The sequence below is a fragment of the Crocodylus porosus genome, unplaced genomic scaffold (genome assembly GCF_001723895.1).
Source record: "Crocodylus porosus isolate Cpor-Errol unplaced genomic scaffold, CroPor_comp1, whole genome shotgun sequence".
NCBI lineage: Eukaryota > Metazoa > Chordata > Crocodylia > Crocodylidae > Crocodylus > Crocodylus porosus.
In genome coordinates, this window is record NW_017728907.1 from 9,961,118 (window position 1) to 9,970,825 (window position 9,708).

General features: G+C 42.5%; 1 protein-coding gene across 1 annotated transcript in view; it reads left to right on the forward strand.

Annotated features, from left to right (window-relative positions):
* ATF6 (activating transcription factor 6) overlaps positions 1-9,708 on the forward strand; it is a 166,345-nt gene that overhangs the window by 129,259 nt on the left and 27,378 nt on the right. The gene's annotated exons all lie outside the window — the stretch shown is intronic.

Below are 9,708 nucleotides of genomic sequence, written 5' to 3' on the forward strand. Positions count from 1 at the left end.
TTTCAGGCTGGACATAAGGAAGAATTTCTTTACTGTCCGAGTCCCCAAGGTCTGGAACAGTCTGCCAGCGGAGGTGGTGCAAGCACCTACATTGAACACCTTCAAGAGTAAATTGGATGCTTATCTTGCTGGGATCCTATGACCCCGGCTGACTTCCTGCCCCTTGGGCAGGGGGCTGGACTCTGATCTCCCAAGGTCCCTTCCAGCCCTAATGTTTATGAAATCTGTGAAGGTCAGTTTGGCTGGAATATTATTTCTAAAGAACACAAAGGAAGCGAGACGCTTGCCACCGTGCCAGAAAGTTCTATTTCAGTAACCTCATAATGAGACATTTTGATTTTTCATTTGGAAATTACTTTTTGTTTCTTCTTTTAATTTTGAATTCTGGTTTATATTAAAAAAATAAAAATAAGTAAAGTAGTTTGATTGACCCAGAAGAGTTTGGTGGGGAGAGTGGTTAGAATTTATTTGTTATGAATTTTGAAAGGTTATGTTTTTATTTTGAGTTGAAATCTCCAAATCCTTCGTGAAATGGAAATCTAGCATCTATACAGGTCTAGATCTCATTGACATAACCAAAATCAGCTGATTATATGTCATAATTTTAAAGTCCACTATCTCCAGACTACTATAGTTAATGGGCAGAAAGCGGATGTCATCAAAAGCACACAATACATTGTGCAGTACGGCAAGGGGCGGTGGGTTTCTGGGTTTTTTTGGTTTGTAGCACATGCTTCTAGAGTCTGTTATTTGGGTAGTACTTTTGCATATGTGCCTGTTAACATTCATGCAGCACATTGTGACAGCTGATCTGCAGCTGTGAAAATTGGGGTGCAGGGTCTGTGCCAGGAAAGCTTTTATGACCACTGTGGCAGGCACATCTGATTAGCCACATCTGAGTAGGGTCCAGATCAACAAGTCTTGGCAAAAAGCACTTTTTTTTTGCTTCACTTCTGCAAATACAGACTGTAAATACATAGGGTGTGACTGTGAATAGAATAATAGAAAAATAGGGATGGAAAAGACCTCAGAAGTTCATCTAGTCCAGTGGTGCCCAACTCATCTGGCCCTGTAAGCTTGGATGAGTGGTATAGGGTCAGTCTGCAAACCAAATCTAGTTCACAGGGTCAGTCTGTGGCCTAGATGAGTGGTGTGGAGTCAGTCTGCAGGCCATTCACAAGAGTGATGTAGTCAGCAATCCTGTCTGGCTGCCTTGGGCTCCACAGTCGGAATGACCAGGAACCCATTTACTGCTGAGTGAACTGCAAGTGTGGACTAAGACTTTAACCTCACACCTCTGTAGTGAGATGCCATGGCAGTTCTGCCACTGTGTCTGAAGCTAGGAAACCAAAGGTATTTAGGAGCTATTTAGAAGCTAGGAAGCTAAGCTAAGATATTTGTTATCACCTGCTACTTTTGCCCATCTCCCTGCTCTGGGTCCTATCAAAGTATCTTGCATGGGGCTTGTTTAAAAAAGTTGAATGGTTTGTTTATTGGATTCTCCAGGTAGTTAAAACCACAGTGACCATTTTAACTCTGGAGTTTCCTTGCATGTTAGAAATGCTATTTTGAAAGGATATACCACCAACACTGAATTGTTATGTAGAACTAACTGTTGGGAGCAAACCTCCACATTTCTAAAACTTTGCTGTGACATTCTTTAAACATACATTAAGCTAGCCATAAGGGACACTCAAGATAAGAGGCTTCTTCTGCACTTCAGTATGGCCCAGTAAGAAAACTCAAGTAAAATTGTAACACTCCATTCAGCATGGTTATAGTTGGTTAGCTGTACATCACCTTCCCAAGTTATACATCTGTTTGTTGTAGTGACTAATTGGTATTTACTTTCAGTGTTGCACTACTAAGAAAGAGCAAGTCTGATTCTATTCTGTCCTGTTTATCAGCGCCTACTGTTGGTGGTACAGCAGTATGGTTTAATAGAAGTTACCTGAAAAGATTAATTCAGTATTCTGGTTATACCACCAGAGAAGGCTTGTAACTTCCATCTGATAACCAAAATCTTCCCAATACAGTTTATCTGTAGGTAGGTACATCTAGCTATTAGAGTTGTCCAAATAATTTGTTTTTCAGCTGTGTGACCAGAATCCCTCAAAAAACATATTTGGCTCATGTGAAGCATATTGTTTGTGGTGGGTCTGGTATTTGAATATCTTACTCTAGCTAAATGTGGGTTTGAAACAAAAAAATGAATACTTAATTTCAAGAAGGTGTCAGAATAAAACATTTTGGCTTTTCCAAAATGGTTTCCACCTCCTGTGATTGAAGCTATATGCTCAATTTGATTGTGCTTTTTCTTTTATATTGTAACTATGGCTAAAGGAACATCTGGGAAAAGGTTTGACCCAGTATAGCACTTCTTTCATTCTTATGTTGGTTCAGAAAAGGACCCAACAGAGACTGAGACAAAACAATGGATGGGAATATGTCTAGCAAGGATGGATAACAAACCCTAAAGGACATTGCAGAGGAAAGGGAAGGAGTAACTATTCCTTGGGTCACACACTAATAAATCCTGAGGGGTCTCAATTTTTAGGGAGCTATACCCTATCACGAAGGCTCTCTTCCTTCAGGGATTCACCCACTGCAGCATCAAGGCTTGGCAGGAAAGTCAAGTGGGAAAACAGGGAGTGAGAGAGAGAGACTTGATTTGTATGGGTACTATGTGGACTGCACTGCACCTGGAAAAGGGAGCATCAGTGGGCAGTCATGGGGGTAGTCTAATCTAATTTTCACCTCCTCTAATGCTATGCCTGAAATAAACTGCCATGATCCAAGTCAGAATTTGATGTAGTCTACAATTTTACTAGCTTCAGGGATCTTCTAGATCCCTGACCCGTCTAGGGCTCAAGCAAGGCAAGGCCTCTGGCATGTCTTCTCCCTGACAAATAAGTTGTTCAGGGTTGAAAACAAAGCTCATAAAAATCCCTGGGGAAAGGGTGAGTCTTCTCTAGTGCCTCACAACTGCATCATGAGCTCTGCAAAACTAAATCTGCCAGCGCTTAGTGGGCTCCCGGGGGGCTGATAAGGTGATTTGATGGCAGAACATTTGGAACCGTGTTATGTCATAGTGATGGCAGTTGCCAAAAAGGTGAAAAAGCAAGTTGCCAGGCAACTAAAGAAAAACAGAGGGAGGTGTTGGAGGCAGGAGACGAGATGAGGGTCTCAGAGGCAGGAGAGGAGCAGATGGAGGTGTCAGAAGCTGGAGAAGAGATGGAGGTGTTAGAAGCAGGAGAAGAGTGGAGTAGAGGTTTGGGAGGCTGGCGAGGAGGAGATGGAAGTGGAACTGTAGCGGTATGTCTTCTCATACTTCTTCCTGTCTCCATTGTTTCTGTCCCAGCTGCTGCCCTGGCATCCTCTTCTACCTCCCACAGACCCCTGATCCCTTCTAACTAACAGTGCAAGTGCACTCAGGTCTCACCCAGCCTCAGAGCCAAGCTCTCAATCCTATCTGTGTGTCCTGATATCAAGCCACCAGTCTCCCCCCATTACTTGTTCAAGAGGGCATCTACAGCACATGGATTGACCTTCTTTCCCTGACTCCACCCTCGTTTTCTCTTCTTTGACTCTGGATGAGCCTGCCCAATTGAAATGGTTCATGTTAGGGTCATTGCTGACCCTTTCTTGCCAGCTCTTCTTTTGACAGCTTCTTTTGACGTGGGAGTGGAGGGTCTGCAGCTCTGAGAATAGCCTCATGTCAATGTGACTAGCCTTTTGTGGGGTGAAAGGAGCACTACAAATAGGAAATTGCTTAGAGGATTACTTTGCTTTTTCTTTCCTTCTTTGCTGTTCCTGCTTTGCTGAACCCTGAAGTGCTCAAAGGTTATTTCTTTGTTTATCAGGATTGCGTCTCTGTAGACTTCAGGTCTGTAAGACACCTCTGAGACTGATGCTTGGACTTTGTAATTTCCAGATGCTTTTCATGGCTGTCATTTTAGGAGTGTGCTATGAACTTTTCTAGGAAATAGGACATGCCCCAGCTGGGTTTTCCATTGGGCTCCCACCCTGTCATTCCTCCCCTCTAATGAAGTCCTTACCAATGCATTTGTACAGGCAGTGTTGTGAAATATTGCAAGGGATGAGCAAGCAGTTCCTTCAAGGATCCCTTTTCTGGCAATTCTGCCCATGCCTCTTTGAAATAATGAGAGAAAGAGAGCCCCAGGCATGTAACTGGTCTTTGGGATGGACAGGAAAATAAGAGTTTGTCACCCAACGTAGGATTTCATAGCAATTCACTGAAATAATGTGTTGATTTTTTCTGCCTAATGAGTTAAGGGCAGGCCATGATATAGGCCTGAAGTGAATTGAATGGTTTCTTAATCCATTTCCCAAGCCTATGCGCCCATGGACCTTCATCTTGACAACTCTGTACTTTCCCTTTCCTGATAAAAATAGATGTTATGAAGTTTTCTGAATGTGAAACTGAGAAGGCAAAGGAAGGGCCTCATTCTTGGCTTATCTGAGTGAATGCACTGCAAATCTGTGTTGAAGTGTATTAGCAGATCTGTATGGAGACCTAAAAATAGTTGTGTTGCGTGTAGCTTGAAATGGAACAGGAGCTACTTTCATATAGTCAGCTGGTATCAGCTCCCCAGGTAGTATTAGCTTGGTCTGCACCAGGGGGTTGCACCTAAATAGAATAATGTTAAAAATCCATCTCGTTAAACCAGTGCAGCACCCTTTATGAACGTTCTTATTAATTTAAAGATAGCCTCTATCAGTTTAGCTTGCATAAGTAAACCTGATAACACAACATCAGCTGAACTAGGTCTAGGCTTCCTTTGTTCACCTTCCTTCATCCCATCCCTGCTCTGATCCATACAGCCACTGCCAAGCCTTAAGAAGGTTTCCATTCCTTACCCAGCCTCTGCCCCCAATTTAAAAAAAAAGTGAACAGCAAAATAGAGCTTGGCCAGTTCCCCAGCATTCTCTTCTGTAAGTCATGTACTTTTCCTGTCTGTGCTGTAAATCAGAGGGTTTGCAGTCTACAGAGGGAAAAGAATTGTTTCTTATCTATGTCACACAGCACCAGGTTCAGTGGGGCCCCCTTCCTATTTGAGGCTTTGGACACTGCAATGTTAATGTTTAATAATAATGCACTAGAACGAGGTCAAGACACTGGGGACAGCAACCCAATTTTGTGTAAAATGCCATAGGATTATTAATGACTGTAAATTTTCGGGTCTTGCTTTCAAGTCTCACGCAGAAGTTTGAACATGTACTACATAAACATGCAATTAATTCACAGAGGGAACCGACATGCTAACTCAAGCCAGGCTGGTTCCACGAGGTCAGTGTAGCAGCCATCTGAATGGTAAACTACTCTGTGCTCTACAGTGGGCTAAACATTCCATGCCATTATATTAAAATAATGCAATTAGAATTATATATGCAAAGCCATGCCTTTTTAAAGCTCATTTTGCAGCACAAATGACTCATTAACCCAAACATGTTTGTTAAATTTGAACCCACCGAAAACATTGTCTGATAATACAGAATTTTCATAAACTGAAAAAATGAGCTTCAGGCTTCCAGTATTTTTGATTGCTACATTTCTCCCATGCAATATGGCAAGACAAGTGTGATAATATATAGCCAAGACTATTGAAGAGGGGGAAATTTTTATTTGATGTATCAGAATTATTTTTGGCATTTATCTGCTTCAAAGTCCCTTTTAATTTTCATCATGAGAATCCTTTCCTGGCTGAGCTGAAGTATGGCACACAGATGGGCTCTTTATCATTTGGAGGCTGAACTATATTTCTGATAATGATTTGGAAAGTATTACATTTCCTTTATTTAAAATGTTCTTCCATTTCATAATCAGAACAATACTTCAGACTCTGGACTCAATAACACTTTCAAGTAATGTGGGAAATACACTTCAGAATCCAAAGGTAAGTAATTCCCTTCTTAATATAGAAATAACCTGAAATTATATTCAGTTGTGCTTATTTAAAAAAAAAAGCAAAACAGCAGTGTTAAGTGAAAAAGAAAGAGTAGCCAAGATTTTGAGCAGAGGCACTGAAACCGATTCCACACATGCGAAATTTCAAACCAAGCCTCAAATTCAACCCTGCTTTATCTGTTATAGCTAGCCAAACTGCCCTGTTTCTAGATGGACCGTTTAAGGCACAGCATCATATGTGACCTCTTTAATGCCACACAACTTACGTGCAGGTCATCTCCCTTGGGGCACATTTGAGGAAGGATCCCTTCACTGTTTTTTCAAGATGCTGTCCCTCTTTCTTCCTGACCCTGAGGACTCTGGGTTGGGGACAAGATGTGGCCTACAGCAACTACAGGGAATACAGAGGTTATAGGCAATTCAGCCATGCGACTCAGGCCCCTGATATACGTTACATATATTACACAATTAACTGGTTAATTTCACAATAAATTTAGACTGGCCAGACATGCAAAGCAAGACCAGACACAATGCAAAGTAATTACACAAAATTAACTGGTTAGTTGCTCAATAAATTTAGACCAGTCACACATGCAAAGTAATTGGCACACAATAAAAATGATTATTCCATTGTAAAAAAGAGCTAATGAGCTATAAAGTTAGTGCTTGAAAATGTGTAATTATAACTCTGTAGATGATTTCTTTTCAGCTTTAATTTAAACGTGTAGCAAGGCCCTAAGAATCGATCGTGTTGCCTGCCTTTCCTTAAGGATCACCCCCAAGGGATGGGGTAGGCCTTTCTACAAGAGAGGGTGATTGGGCCTGCCTTTAACTTGAAACATTTCCCAGAATCCCTCACTTCCCCACTTTTGCATTGGCCCCAAGTTGAACCATCATCCTGTTTCTGAATGTCTCAGGGAATCTCTTTCCAGGCAGAAATCTCAGCAATTTCTGGTATGGACCCTCAGCTTCTCTCTGCGTGTGGACTTTCAGCAGCAGTGAAGCTAGGGTCAGAAAGAGGAAACTAACTGCCCTCACTGGCCGGAGCTTCAGGTGGTGCAGGCCTAGAAAAGTAAAGGCAGAGGCACAACTGGGAACGTTTGTGCCCTGAGCAGCTGTTGTGAGAGTAGCCAACAACCGGGGTCAATGCAGAAGCCATTCTCCCAGCCCCCTACTGCAGCTGCCCTGGCCACACGAAAGCTCATGCACCAGTTGCCAATCCTTAAATGGGCTATTGAGTAAAGGTACCTCCCACGAGGAGATTTGAGGTCATTATCTGAGTTGTAGTTTCTGCAGAGGAATCAGGAAATAAAGGTTTCTGTCTTGTCGGTGGCTTGCTAGTCTCCTTTCCTCTCATCATTCCTATTCTCCACATCTAAGTTTTACAGTTCTTCAGGTAGCCTCTAGGATTGGGGCATGAGCCACTGCTTCCTTCCCTCATATTGTATTTATAGAATCATTGAATAGTAAGACTGGAAGGGACCTACAAGGTCATCTAATCCATCCCCTTCCTCAAGGCAGGCTTGTTCATGACAAACCATCCCAATCAAGTGTCTGTCTAACCTACTGTTAAAAACTTCCAAGAGTGAGAGTCCACGACCTCTCTAGGTAGCCTGTTCCAGTGAAGTTCCAAGCAGTTCTTGAAGCTGACATTTAAATCTCCTCTTTTCAAACCATGCAACTTGGCCCTGCATGCTTGCTCCAAGTCTCAGCCCAGACACCAAGGACTGAATTAGCCATGAGGATTGTGCACTTCTCTCATCCCAAAAATTGGTTTCTCCAGGTAATGGAGAATAGTGTGGCAACTGTTAACATTGTACCTGCTCTGGGATGCCAATCTAGTATCTTCTCCTAACATTAATTTCATTTCCACATAGACTTTCTCACAGCTTTTTTCTAGGAAGCTAAAATTTAACTAAAGATGCAAGGTGCACCAGTTGATGGCCACTAATTTTAATGTTACAGGGAACCTTATGTGCTAAGCGTTATCAACTGTTTCTTGGTTCAGGAAAACCTTTCCTACATTGCTCCTTGGTTTCACTGCTGTAAATTGTAAGATGAATGTAGACTAAGTTTGTAGATTGCTTCCTGGAGAGAAAGGGCTGGACCAATGTCAGCTGAGGTTTTTAAAGCAATGTAACTGCAGATCTGCCAAAAATAATACAAGGTGTGTGGCTAGCCACCTTGATTGCTTTGAATAGCTCAACTGAAAGTTCTTATCTTCATTCTTAATTGAGTGGTGAAGACAGGAGAAACAGTGTTGTGCTTCCATGCAAGTAATTAGCTAGTCCTTCTGAGGGCCCCACTGGCATTCACATTAGGCAGTCATTTATTCTGATTAGAGATATATTGTCCTGTTTTTCCCAGAGCTTTGAGTGTTCTTATAGAAAGGAAAGCCAACTCTAATTAACATTTAAACACAAGCTTTTGTTTTTCAATAAATTAGGTTTGTTGTACTGGACAAGGGGTATTATACTAGAAATCTGACTATGCACTAGAGACTAATTAAATCTCAAGTTGATTTCATTCCTAAATTCACTTTTACTGCACTTTGGAGTCTTGTTGGCTGTATTACACTGATTCCGAATTAACGCATAGGAGGTGCCTTTCTGTAGTGTAAATGAAAACATCTGCCACTAGCCTCATGTTTACCTAACTGCTGTGGGGAGTGCATTGGTGTGATCCTTAGATCAGAAAAATCACCTCAACACAGTGCTAGAGAGCCAAGCCATTCTTCCTACCTCTGTGTACAGGCTCCTTTGTGTTCTGTAGAGACACTGGGCTAAGCTACACTGAAATCACTGGCTGCTATCACTGGCAGTCCTCTCCAGACAGAACTGTATGTAACTAAAAATCTGGCCAAAGAAGCAACATTCACTGCTGTGCGTCTTGCCAGAATTCGTGGACCCCCTGAATATTCAGGGGTCAAAAAAAAAAATTCACGCTGTTCCCTTGCAGTGTGGTGAGCACCTGAACATGCAGTATATGGAGCTGCAGACGTGTCTGCGGCACCACAAACTGCACGGCCATGCTCATCTGAACATGGCCATGGGGTCAGCTACCAAAAGCAGAACTGGCAGCAAATCAGATGGAGGGGGGTGATGACAAGTATAAGCCCCTTTTTCACTGCTAAGCTTCTTCAGGTCCTGACATGACTTGTACTCTCTCCTGTGGGAGTGGATGAGAGGTTCAGTAAATATGCCTCTTAGTTCTGAGACTGCCAGATCAACCTTAGGCACAAGAAAAGCCAGCAACTATCTGAGTGCCCCCTTTTCTGGGGATCACAATTCAAATGACTTCATAGCATGATAGTCCACATGAATATTGTCACAGTGTATGAGGGGTGCAGGACTTTTGGATTTGTCAGAAAGGTATGACCAGCCTCGGGGTTCTCCTCTTCATGAGTTTTTACCTCCCATCTCTACTGGTTTAAGGGGAGGTTGCCAGAGATGATGCTGCCAATTTTGCTGGGCCTTACCTTTCTCCCAGAAAAAAATTTGCTCCATTAGTGAAAAGTTTGAGACTATTTCCGGTGATCTACCTCTGTTCTGACACATTAGTCACAAATCATTACTCCCTTCATTTGAATTGTACTTTGTCTGGTCCTTGAGTCCCATCTAGTAAAGCTGTGACTTCATTTTGAAAGTCACCAGCATGTTTTATATTTTCATAGTTGGTCGGGTTGGAAGGGACCTGAGCAGATCATCAAGTCTGACCCCCTGCCATGGCAGGAAAGAGCACTGGTGTCAAACGACCCTAAGGACCCCCAAGGTAGGAGC